Source organism: Bufo gargarizans, chromosome 2 (assembly GCF_014858855.1).
Source record: "Bufo gargarizans isolate SCDJY-AF-19 chromosome 2, ASM1485885v1, whole genome shotgun sequence".
NCBI classification, from domain to species: domain Eukaryota; kingdom Metazoa; phylum Chordata; class Amphibia; order Anura; family Bufonidae; genus Bufo; species Bufo gargarizans.
The window spans coordinates 245116512-245130236 of record NC_058081.1 but is presented as its reverse complement, the minus strand read 5'-3'; positions in this window follow the sequence as shown (position 1 = coordinate 245130236).

Below are 13725 nucleotides of genomic sequence, written 5' to 3'. Positions count from 1 at the left end.
GCCCCAACATGAGCAGATGACAGGGCTCCCCAAACCATCAATGGAAACTTCACACTGGACCACAAGCAACTTGTATTGTGTGCCTCCAGACTTTTGGACCTTGATTTCCAAATTAAATGCAAAATTTACTTTTATCTGAAAACATCACTTTGGACCACTGAGCAGTAGTCCAGTCCTTTTTCTGCTTAGCCCAGTAAGAGACTTATGACATTGTCTCTAGGTCATAATTGGCTTAACACAAGGAATGTGACAGTTGTAGCCCATGTCCTGGATACGTTTGGTGTGGTGACTCTTGAAACACTGACTCCACTCCTTATAAATCCCCCAAATTCTTTAATGTCCTTTTTTGACAATCCTTTCGAGGCTGCGGTTATCCCGGTTGCTTTGTGCATCTTTTTCTACCACACTTTTTGCCTTCCTCTCAACTTTCCATTAAAATACTTAGATACAGCACTCTGTGAACAACCAGCTTGTTTCGCCTTTGCTTCATCAGTGTAACGCCCCAGATGAAGCAAAGGCGAAACTCGGGTCGGGAATCTACACACGCTTTTTACCTATCGATGTTTGTAACTACAATAAACCTTACTGAATATTAAACACTTTGGGTATTGCACTATGTTCTGTTTCTCCTGAAGGAGAGGAGGAAAAAAACTTTGCTGGTCGGTATCGGGATTGTTATTGGAGATGTGCCTGTAACATCGTGGAATCTCCATAGAATCTTCCTGTGAGTGAAACGCCTGCCTGTGGAAACCTAGCGCGGACCCAAACATATGTACTTTGGCTTATTGTATTTATACAATGAGGACAGTGTACATAGCATGTCCATATTTTAGCATTGCTCCCTCACTAAGTCAGGAGATCAGGCTTATATCTGCTGCATCCCATTTTTCAGATTGACCTGACTACTACCATCATCTTCGAACAGACTGAGTAGCATATCTTACCTCCCTGGGGTCCCTGGTGCCAGTTAGAGAACAAGTCATTGGTGGGGCCTACAGTTGGGAACAAACCTGGCCATCCTACCATAGAGCTTTCTGTCTTCCCTCACCTTCCATCCATGAGAGGAGGAAAAAAACTTTGCTGGTCGGTATCGGGATTGTTATTGGAGATGTGCCGGTAACATCGTGGAATCTCCATAGAATCTTCCTGTGAGTGAAACGCCTGCCTGTGGAAACCTAGAGCGGACCCATACATATGTACTTTGGCTGATTTTCTGGAGAAGGGACTTACTTCAATTTCTGGGACTGCTGCTTCACCTCTTCCTGATATCACACAGAAATTTTCTTTGTGTCTTATAAATACAATAAAAATGGACTGATTAAAATAAAAAATATGGTCATGCTAGATGCCCCTCTCCCAAAGTCAAAACTTCAGTTTTCTTTATACAGAGCTTCAAAATAAAAGTTCAAAGTGAGTTGTAAAAACATGTAGGCTGTGTACTCCATGTATTGATGGGTGCATGTCCCTCGAACTTTAGACTCTATAGCTGCGAGATGGGAAGGAGGGTATTTGAAGCCCTGTGTAAAGGCCCCTTTTTGGTGCTAGATATAGCAGAAGATTGTCAGGGAGAAAGTGTTCCTTTCCGATAATCACTTGTTCATCAGTGGAAGAGACCACTGCATTTACATGCAGCGATCCCCTCCATAGTATAGGGAGAAGCGATCGCTAACGCCATTGACTTTGCCATACAGAATCATTGTTTGCCGGAAGCAGGGTGCTGTTTAGATGATCTGCTGCTGGCAAATGATGATTTAGGTGACTGCACTAACGTTTTGCTTGTTCAGCGGCACCTTTACACAGGCAGATTATCGCTAACGAGCATAAATGCTCGTTAGCGATAATGTGCCTGAACATCAGGCTGTGTAAAGAGCCCTTTAGAAAAACGGCTGTAATATGACATATGGTGTCGTTTTTGAGACCACAAAAAGCATGTAAAAAGTATGTATAATTATAAAATATAATTGAATAGCATTATTTAATTAAATAAATTAATGTCTGGAATGTTTTTTTTTCAATATTTAACTACTTCCCCTATATAAATTTTAAACCTCTTTCCAGGGGAGTTGGGAAACAGCAAGCATAATTACCTATTGCTTCTCTCTGGGTCAGTATAATTATGGCAAAACCAAATATGTATAGAGTCTGATTTATTATTTTTGTGCCGGTCTGTGATAACTCCATGTGCTGCTGGAGGCTACACCTAATTTATGACGAGACGTGCGCCTTGTCATAGATTAGGCGCTGCCAACTGTACACCTGAACTGAAATCTATGCCAGCCCCTGGCAAATGCAGCTAAGAAACATGTTTAAAAAGTTGCAGACACACTGTTTGAGACTTTTTCATGCCTGAAAAGTGGGGAATAATAATAATAATAATAAATTGGGCCCATAGTTTTTCTTTTAAGTTTTACTACTTTTACACAGTAAAACCTCTTTCAAAAAAAATAAAAAATTATTTTACTGCATCCCAAGAAGCATAACTTTTATATTTTTCATTCTATACAGATATGTTAGGGCTTGATTTCTGCTGGACAACTTGTAGTTTTGGGGTAAATAACAGTTTCTGATCGCTTTATATGATTTTTAGGAGGGAAGGTGACCAAAATAGTTGGCATAGCTGGCATAGTTTTATTTATTTATTCTTTATGGAGTTCATTTGATGGGGTAGATCATGTGATATTTTTATAGAGCTGGGTATTACAGATGCAGCAATATCTAGTATGTCTATTTTATTTTATATATTTTTTTACAATAGTAAATGCCTTGATGAGGGGAAAGCAGCTTTTTTTTTTTTTTTTACACTTTTTTAACGTTTTATTTTATTCCCATTAGGAACTAAAGATGATACCAGGGATGCAGTGATACCAAATATGTGGAGGGAATTTTATTGTTTTCAATTTTTCAATGGGAAGGGTGTACTTTTTAACTGAGATTTTCTTAAATTAAACTTTATTTAACATTTTTTTTGTACCACATATTAGACCCACAAGGGGCCTTGCACATGCAATCCTTTAAATTGCTGCTATAACACACTGTAATGCTCATGTTGCTGCTGATAAGGATACAGGATAGGTAGGCATGGAGGCCTTCATTAGGCCCTTGAATGCAGTGTGCAGACATCAGCACCCCACAATCTCATTTGTGGGGTGCTAGTGCCTGACAGAGGGAGCCCCTTCCCTCTAAACCACTTAGATGAGGCAGTCACTCTAAGGTTGGGCATGCTCAACCTGTGGCCGTCCAGCTGTTGTAAAACTACATCTCCCACCATGCCTTGCTATAGGCCGATAGCTGTAGGCTGTCTGGGCATGCTGGGAGTTATAGTGTTGCAACATCTGGAGGGCCACAGGTTGAGCATCCCTGCTCAAAGGTATTAAAAGGTACTTCTGCCAATTCCGACCATTAGATTGTGAGTCTGGCTATCATATGACAGCCAAGCTCCTGCTCTCTGCTACAGAGCTTATTTTGGGGCTTTGTAAAAAGGGGGATGCCTAGAATAAAGCCTATTAATGACCGCCATAAAAACATATATTGGCAGTCATTAAGGGGTTGGTAACAGAAATCTATGATCTGCAAACGGCATTTGTTCTAGGGAAAGGGTTAGGCACTTAATAACAGCTGAATGGGTGCCATCAGTACCTCCCAAACTTTGTCGGCGGACATTACTCAGTAGTGGTGGTCTCATGGGGTATTCCTGCTCTAGAATCATCTCAGAATTTTTCCAGGAGGATTGATTGGTTATTCTCACAGGGTTCATTCTATTCTCATGCTATCAACAGAGTGAACAGTGAAGGAACAATGTTTATTGTTCGTGGAATCCAGTATAGTCCAGTGGTGCAAAAAATACAGCCCACAGAACTCTGGTAATGCTTCTCCAGATAAGCATCTGTCTGAGGTGTTTGCCTCAGCAACAACTCCTCTCAAGCAGGTCACCCCAAGTAATGGGTGTTCTTCTTTTAGGGTGCTGGCTCCCCATTAAGGTCTACCTTCAAAACTTTATCCAGGTGCTCTCTCACTAGGTCTCTATCTCCAGCCTTTTAACCTCTAAAATCTGGGCAGTTTCAAGTTGCCCCTCAGCATTGAAGACTGCATTCCTCAGTCAAGGCTCAGCAGGGAGCGTCTCCAGCAGCTGGACGATAACACAAGTCATAGATACCAATTGTCTTTCTTGTCCAGTCTCAGCAGGAGGTCATTAGGGGAATGCCGACATCATTTAGCTAGGATGTAGACGGCAACAAAACTGATTCCATTATCTCTCCCTATTGTGATGTCTTCCAGGCTACAGCAGGCTGGTTGGGCCAATACACACGACAATACAAAACCGAAAAAACTGTCATAAAATTAACCAAAATATAGAAATGTAATTTTATTTTACAGTAAATCATAATGGACCATCTCAATTCTCTTTCTTAGAAATAAATATAAGTAGAGCTAAAATTAGGATATTAATCTTGGAGAGAGAACATTCTAATACAGGAAAATAAATGTTTCTGAAGATGATGTGACAAGATAATTTCTCTGGAAAACTCATATATGAAATTCTCTCTTTACCTCATTGGAGACCTAGTTTGATGGTATGGCTACACCGTGACGCACGTCTTGACAGCCGTTGCAGCCAGGCTCACAGGGGCATCGCACAGTGTTGTGGTGATCCCATCGAAATTAATGGGGTCACAGCGCGAGACGCATGTGTGCCGCGTCTGCCACCCCTGAAATGCAAAAATCCAACTCTTCTTGGGACTGTTGTGAAGTTATGAAGTGATTCTTTATATTATCTTTTAATGGAGCTGTCTTATCCAAATATTCCTGAAGGACTGTTTGACTGTTTATTATGTTACTGTCAACGGGATCTCATTAAAAAGTGATGTTTTTGTCCCACCTTTAAGAATTCAAGGGAATGTATCATGTTTTTATGTTAAACACATTTTTTAAGAATTTGTGGTGATTATTTTAAATTTTCCATGTCAATAACTATTTAAATAAAAACCATAAAATTCTGCAGTTTTCACAATGGCCACCGATCAATTTACTACAGTTATCTCCTTATTATTACAGGCAAGTTTAGAATGGCATATATCACCTCTCTGTATAGATAACGCAGGATCCACCATTCACAATAGGTAATTGCTAAGCTTATCTGCTCCTTACTTGTACAGTATCCTCTGCACTGGTCACAGGGCATGTCTACAAAACTTTCCCATATAAGTCAATAGGGTCTCCTCTTGTCCATTGTGTCTGTGGCCCATGTGGCTACTGTAAAGCAATGCTTTGTAGATGCTTTTAGGAACAGCTCAGGCAAGATGGCCACCCCCATTATCATGTTCAGGAAACAGAATACAAAATTGTGTAACCAGAAAATAAAAACAGATTAAAAAACAGGAGATGTTTTTCTATCTGGTTTTAACTGGCAGAATTTTTTTTGTCACACATTCCCTTTAAGTGGAAACCCAGTGATGGTGTACTTAGCCAAGGGTCATTGATGTGAATCAGGGTCGACTCCATAGTTTTTGCAGACAAGGCTAGTGCCAAAAGACACTCATATTTAACCCCTCATTTTAAAAGATAAATCTGGATATTAAAGCTCGTTCAGATATTTCATCAAGGGTTCAATATTACAAGTCTTGGAATACTTGACAATTATGGAAGCTGATGCACCTCTGAATAGGCTTAAGTAACATTTGTTAGTTGTAAGATCGGGAATTATAATGATAAGGGCAGAACACTTATACTTCAAAGTACTGAGAGGTTAAATAATTTTTAATGAGACATCATAACTGAAGACCTATTCTCAGGACATTAGTGACATACCATATTTTCACCCCATAAGACATAAGAAAAATCCCCCTGCGTCTTATGGGGCAAATACTAATGAGAGCTTATTATGGAAGCGCTCATTAGTACCGTAAAACCGGGAAGCGGCGAAGGCTCTGTACTTACCGCTTCCTGGTCCTCGGCTGTACAGTGGCTGCACACAGCGTGAGGGAGCTCTGTGACCTCACGCTGTGTGCGTCAGATCACAGCACAGCCCATAGAGGAGGAGGAAGAGCGCTGGAGCAGAGGAGCGGCATCTGGAGCAGGAGAGGTAAGTGTTTTTTTATTTTATAAAACATGAGGCAATATGGGGCTACTGGGGGATGATCTTAGGCAATATGGGGCTGTTGGGGGATGATCTGAAGCAATATGGGGCATGCTGGGCCTGATCTGAAGCATTATGGGGCTGCTAGGGGCTGATCTGAGGCAATGGGGGCTGCTGGGGGCTAACATAAGAGGCAATGGGTGCTACTGGGGGCTGATATGAGGCAATTGGAGTTGCTGGGGGCTAATATGAGAGTCAATAGGGACTGCTGGGGGCTGATATGAGGCAATGGGGGCTGATATGAGGCAATGGGTGCTGCTGGGGTCTGATATGAGACTGCTGGGGGCTGATAAGAGGCATATGGGGGCTGATGAAAGGCTGCTGGGGGATAATGAGAGGCATATGGGGGCTGATGAGAGGCATATGAGGACCAGTGAAATGCTGCTGGGGTTGATGAGAGGTATATGTGGCTGATGAGAGGCATATGGGGGCTGATGAGAGGCAAATGGGGCTGATGAAAGGCATATGGGGCTGATGAAAGGCATGGGACTCTTATCTGAAGTCTGATTGGGGTCATTCACATTGGGGTCTAAGCTACAGTCTGATTGGGGGTCTGATCTGAGGTCTTGGGGTATTATTAACATTGGGGGTCTATTTGGGGCTGTTAGCTGAGGTCTGATTAACATTAGAGGTCTGATTGGGGCTATTAGCTGAGTTCTGATTAACATTGGGGGTCTGTTTGGTGGTCTGACCTGAGGTCTAATGAAAAATATTTTTTTCTTATTGTCCTCCTCTAAAACCTAGGTGCGTCTTAAGTCATAACTCATATTTGATAACTCTGGATATGTGAAAAGCTTGAATGAAGAGCAGGTCTGTTGGGTCCTGAAAACATTCCCGATTTTTTTTCTGTATCCTTAATTTATGATGTTTGGGGTATCATGGCCTGGATGACCATACTGGATACACGAAGACTATATGTTCCATTTGTTCCTCTTACATTTTCTGAATCACTCTTCAGAGCAGGATTGGAGGAGGGACTGCATGCAGGGCTACTAGGGCTGACCACATGAGAGATAACACATCTATCCTCCATGCTTAAAGGGAGTCTGTCACCTCCATATGGCCATATACAGTGCTTACATTGTCCTATCACACACCTATGTTATGGTACCTTTGTCTTTGTCTTTACACTTGCAGAAGCTGGAAAAACAAACTTTGATTGATATGCAAGTGCCCTGGGGCGGCGTTCACTGTGTTGGTGCCCAGGCTGCCCTGCCTTTTTTCATTGTTCCCTTGCCCCAGCCTCTGCATATGCCCGCCCTCCTATTCCCTTGCGTCATCCTTTTTACATCTTGGGAGTCGTAGTTTTACCACAACTGGAGTGCCAAAGGTTAGCCATCACAGCTCTAGAGCTTCTGCATAAAAGATCCAGAATCTTATTCCTGTATTTTGTTGATGTACACTACTGATATCCCTTTCTCCCTTTGGATCAGGACTGACTGCTGTGGAAATATATCCTGGATTAAAGCCTGGTAACCTAGTTTTGCTGTTCTGAGTTCCAAAACATTTATGTGTCATGTCTTTTCTGCAAAAGACCTATTGTCTCTTACAGCCGCATTTGATGAGAATGCTCCCCATCCAAGCAAAGAAGCATCAGATGTTATTGTGATGTTTGGTGGAGTGGAATGAATTGGGCATGGAACCATGACCCTTAAGCTACATGCACACGACCGTATGTGTTTTAAGGTCTGCAAATTGCGGATCCGCAAAAAATGGATGACATCCGTATGCCATTCGTTTATTTTTTTTGTGGATCCATTGTAACAATGCCTAAAACGGACAAGAATAGGACATGTTCTATTTTTTTGAGTTTGAGCGTTTTGAGCCCGTGATTTCTGATTTTGTAGGCCAACCAGGAATCCAGATTTCCACAGTGGGATTCACTGAATATGACTACTTTAGTCTTTTTTTCAGTGACCACTTTGTAAATCTAATGGTGGAGCAAACAAACCTGTATGCCGAACAGTTTGTTGCTCCTTTTTGGCTAGGCCCGGTGGCTGGACTCCAGTCAGTGCAGCCGAGATGAGGACATTTTGGGGCCTTGTGCTGAATATGGGCCTAGTCAAAAAACCCAGTGTCAGGCATTACTGGAGAGGGGACATCCTCTACTAGAACCTACTACAGTACGGCCATGACACATACCCGGTTTGAGGCCATTCGGAATTGCCTGCATTATGCAGATAATGCAGCATGTCATCCCTAAGGTGATCCTGCCTATGACTGCCTGTACAAAATCAGGCCGGTCATCGATCACTTTGGGGCCAAATTTGTACAGACCTATGTACCTGGAAGGGAGGTCGTGGTTGATGAGTCTCTCATTGCTTTCAAGGGAAGACTCATTTTCCGCCAGTATGTTCCCTCAAAGCGGACGAGGTATGGCTTGAAGCTGTATAAACTTTGTGAGAGTACCTCAGGGTACACTTACAAGTTTTGTGTGTACGAGGGGCGAGATTCCCGTATTCAACCCCCAGAATGTCCCCCCACTCTGGGTGTTAGTGGGAAACTTGTGTGGGACCTTATGCACCCACTGCTAGATAAGGGTTACCACCTGTACGTGGATAACTTTTATACTAGTATCCCCTTGTTCCAGTCCCTCGCCGCAAGATCCATGTCCGCTTGTGGGACCGTGCGGAAAAATCTATGCGGCCTCCCAAACCCACCCACTCCAGGTACCTATCCCCAGGGGTGCGACCCGTGCCCTTACCAGTGGAAACCTGTTGCTGGTCAGATATAAGGATAAGAGGGATGTCCTTAAACTGTCCACAATTCACGGTAACGGCATCACCCCTGTCCCTGTGCGTGGTACTGCGGCAACGGTCCTCAAGCCCGATTGTATCGTCGACTGCAATCGGTATATGGGAGGAGTTGATCTCTCTGATCAAGTCCTCAAGCCACGTAACGCCATGCGCAAAACCCAGGCATGGTACAAAAAAGTTGCGGTCTACTTGGTACAGGTTGCCTTGTACAACTCTTTTGCTCTGTCCCGGAGCGCTGGCAACAGAGGGACATTCCTTGAGTTCTATGAGGCAGTCCTGAAGGCCCTGATCTTTTCTGACCGGGAAAGAGCAGGCCGGAGTACCTCGGGAACTGGAGGCGCCCTGATCATCCCTGGCGAACACTTTCCAGGTGTGGTCCCCCATCGGCTAAAAAACTTTTTTTTTTTTAGTAAAACTCCAAAAATCTGCTCTATAAAAATACCCCTCCCAACCCCTTAGATAAACACGGTCAAAAAAGAAAAAAAAAAACGGTGCAAAGAAAAGGTTTTTTTTGTCACCTTACAACACTAAAATTGTAATAGCTAGCGATCAAAAAGTCATATGCCCCCCAAAATAGTGCCAATAAAACAGTCCTCTCATCCCGCAAAAAAATGAAAAAATAAATAAATAAATGACTTAGACTATGTAGATACTAAAATGTTTTTTTTTGTTTATAAAAAGATAATGTAGCTGTCACGTACCGGCAGGACAGGTAGTGGATCCTCTGGACCAGAGAGGGGATGGCGCGGGTTGTACTAAAGGACCGGTTCTAAGCAGTTACTGGTCTTCACCAGAGCCCGCCGCAAGGCGGGATGGATTTGCTGCGGCGGTAACTACCAGGTCGTGTCCCCTAGTAACAACTCGACCTCTCTGGCAGCTGATAAGGCGTGGTACACAGGGAGAAGGCAAGAGCGTAGTCGGACGTAGCAGAGGTCAGGGCAGGCGGCAAAGGTTCAAAGGCGAGTAGACGGTAGCAACGGGTTCGGCAACAGGCAAGGCAAACAAACACAGTGGAACGCTTTCTCTGAGGCACAAGGCACAAAGATCCGGCAGGAAGCTGTGGGAGGAGAAGGTATAAATGGGCAGTGCACAGGTGCAGCCTAATTAAGTCAGCACTGCCTCTCACAAACCTTAACCCTTAATAACCCTTTTGGACCAGGCACCAATCACTGGTGCACTGGCCCTTTGAATCTAAGAGTCCCGGCGCACGCGCGCCCTAGAGAGTGAGGACGCACACGCCGAGACACTGGAGTGCTGCCTGGGGGCATACGCTGTGAGCGCTCCGAGGCCAGCAGGGGACCCGGAGCGCTCAGCGTAACAGTACCCCCCCCTTTGGTCTCCCTCTCTTTTTGGTACCGAAGAACTTGCGGATGAGACTGCGGTCCAGGATGTTCTCCTCCGGCTCCCATGACCTCTCCTCAGGACCGCAGCCCTCCCAGTCGACCAAAAAAAATCTTTTTCCCCGGGAGATCTTGGTCGCCAAGATCTCCTTGACAGAGAATATATCGGAGGTACCGGCGACAGGGGTGGAAGAAACAAGCTTGGGAGAAAAACGGTTAAAGACAGCAGGTTTAAGAAGGGAGACATGGAAGGAGTTATGGATTCGGAGGGAGGGAGGAAGATGGAGCTGATAAGAAACTTGATTGATACGACTCTTGATTTTATAGGGTCCCAAGAAACGAGGGCCCAACTTGTAACTTGGGACCCTAAATCGGATGTACCTAGAGGAGAGCCACACCTTGTCACCCGGGCGAAATTCCGGAGGAGATCTGCGTCTCTTGTCAGCTTGAACCTTCATACGGGCGGAAGCCTTGAGGAGAGCAGCGTGGGTTTCTCGCCAGATGGAGGAAAAATCCTGTACAAGACTGTCAACGGCAGGTACAGAAGAAGGAGTGGGAGACTGCGGCAGAGGTGGAAGAGGATGACGGCCAAAAACTACAAAGAAAGGAGACTTGTTAGAGGCAGAGGATTGTTTGTAGTTGTAGGAGAACTCCGCCCAGGGAAGTAGATCAGCCCAGTCGTCATGGCGTGAGGATACAAAGTGATGCAGATAGTCACCCAAAATTTGGTTCACCCATTCTACTTGGCCGTTAGACTGAGGATGGTACGAAGAAGAAAAGTCAAATTTGATCCCGAGCTGAGCACATAGAGCCCTCCAGAATTTGGAGACGAATTGTACCCCACGATCCGAGACAATATGTTTGGGAAGGCCATGGAGACGGAAGATGTGTTGGAAAAATTGTTTGGCCAACATGGGTGCAGAGGGTAGACCGGGCAGGGGTACAAAGTGAGCCATCTTGGAGAAGCGATCCACCACGACCCAAATAACGGACTTGCCATGGGAGGAGGGAAGATCTGTAATAAAGTCCATGGCGATGTGAGACCAGGGAACTTCAGGAACGGGTAGAGGCAAGAGGAGACCCGCTGGTTTCTGGCGAGGCGATTTATCCCGGGCGCAAATCATACAGGCCTGGACGAAGTCCGAGACATCTTTCTGTAGAGAAGGCCACCAGTACCTTTGGGAGATTAGTTGGAGAGACTTTTGCACCCCTGGATGACCGGCAAAAGGGGAGGCGTGGCCCCACTTGAGAATTCGCAGCCGCTGACGTGGAGGTACGTAGGATTTGCCAGGAGGAAGAAGGCGCAGGTCCACGGGAGCGACTGTTATAAGGCGTTCTGGAGGGATAATATATCGAGGTGTTAACTCGTCGCCCACCACATCAGAGGAGCGAGACAGAGCATCTGCCCTAATGTTTTTACAAGCCGGACGGAAATGGATCTCAAAATTAAAGCGGGCGAAGAACAGAGACCAACGAGCCTGACGGGGATTTAATCTCTGAGCAGACTGGAGATAAGCCAGGTTCTTGTGGTCCGTGAAGATGTACACAGGATGTGTGGCGCCCTCGAGTAAATGTCTCCATTCCTCCAGTGCCAATTTAATAGCCAGCAGTTCCCTGTCCCCAATGGAGTCATTTCTCTCTGCGGAAGAGAATGTTTTAGAAAAGAAGCCACAAGTAGAAGTCTTGCCCCGGGAAGACTTCTGGGTGAGGACAGCTCCGGCTCCCACCGAGGAGGCATCCACTTCAAGAGAGAAAGGCTTGGTGGAATCTGGTCTAGAGAGAACGGGTGCAGAGGCAAAGGCGCATTTCAGGGACTGGAAGGCTTCCTCGGCTTGGGAAGGCCAGGATTTGGGGTTAGCTCCTTTTCTTGTGAGGGCCACGATAGGAGCTACCAGAGTGGAATAGTGAGGGATGAATTGCCTGTAGTAATTCGCAAAGCCCAGAAATCTTTGTATGGCTCGGAGACCAGAGGGGCGTGGCCAATCCAGAACCGCTGAGAGCTTGGCTGGGTCCATTTGAAGTCCTTGGGCTGAGATAATGTATCCCAGGAAAGGCAGGGAGGTCCGTTCAAAAAGACATTTTTCAAGTTTAGCGTACAGGCGATTTCTCCTAAGACGAGTAAGAACTTGTTGCACATGGACCCTGTGTTGATCCAAATTGGAGGAAAAGATGAGGATATCATCCAGGTATACGACCACGCAGGTGTAAAGTAAGTCCCTGAAAATATCATTAACGAATTCCTGAAAGACAGCAGGTGCGTTGCAGAGGCCGAAGGGCATCACCAAATACTCAAAATGACCGTCCCTTGTGTTAAAGGCGGTCTTCCATTCGTCTCCCTCACGGATACGGATCAGATTATAGGCCCCTCGAAGGTCCAATTTAGTGAAGATCTTAGCCCCTCGGAGACGATCAAATAGCTCAGAGATTAGAGGCAGAGGGTAACGGTTCTTGATGGTAATTTTATTAAGACCTCTGTAGTCAATGCAGGGGCAGAGGGAGCCGTCTTTTTTTGTCACGAAGAAAAAAACGGCCCCAGCAGGAGAAGATTTTCTTATGAATCCTCTCTGTAGGTTCTTACCTATATAGTCGGACATGGCAAGAGTCTCAGGAGGTGAGAGAGGATAAATTCTGCCCCGAGGTGGAGTAGAACCGGGTATCAGGTCGATCGGGCAATCATAGGATCGGTGAGGAGGAAGGACCTCAGCTTGTTTCTTGCAGAAGACATCCGCGAAGGAATGGTATGGCTTGGGCAGCCCAGAAGGCGGAGAAACTTGCGGGTTCTGTTTGACCAGAGCAGGCTTGAGACAGCGGTCCGAACAGGAGGAACCCCAACGCAGGATCTCACCGGTGGACCAATTCAGGATAGGACTATGACGTTGAAGCCACGGCAGACCCAGGAGGAGTTCGGAGGAACAGAAGGGAAGGACAAAGAACTCTATAGTCTCGGTATGAAATATTCCGATGTCCATCTGCAGAGGCTGGGTACGGAACTGCACGGTGGCAGAGAGTCTCTCACCGTTAACAGTAGAGATGAAAAACGGCTTGGGTAGACGGATTACTGGAATACGGTACTTGTCAACCAAGGAGGCGTGAATGAAGTTGCCAGCTGAACCGGAATCCAAGAAGGCGGCTGTGGAGAAAGAGGACTTGGAAGAGATGATCAGCTGCACGGGTATGATGAGACGTGGAGAGGAAGAATCCACACCTAGCAACGCCTCTCCCACGTTTACTAGGTGCGAGCGTTTCCCGAACGCGGTGGACGGAGAGGACAATCTCTAAGGAAGTGCTCGGTACTGGCACAGTACAGACACAGGTTCTCGTTTCTGCGGCGGCTTCGTTCTTGCGGAGTCAGGCGTGACCGATCCACCTTCATGGTTTCCACGGCGGAAAGCCCAGTAGCGGGTTGAGGTGGACGCAGAAAAACGGGAGCCAGACGAGGAAAGCGTCTAGGACGAGCTTTTTCCTTTTCAAGGAGGAGTTCCTCTTGTCTTTCGGC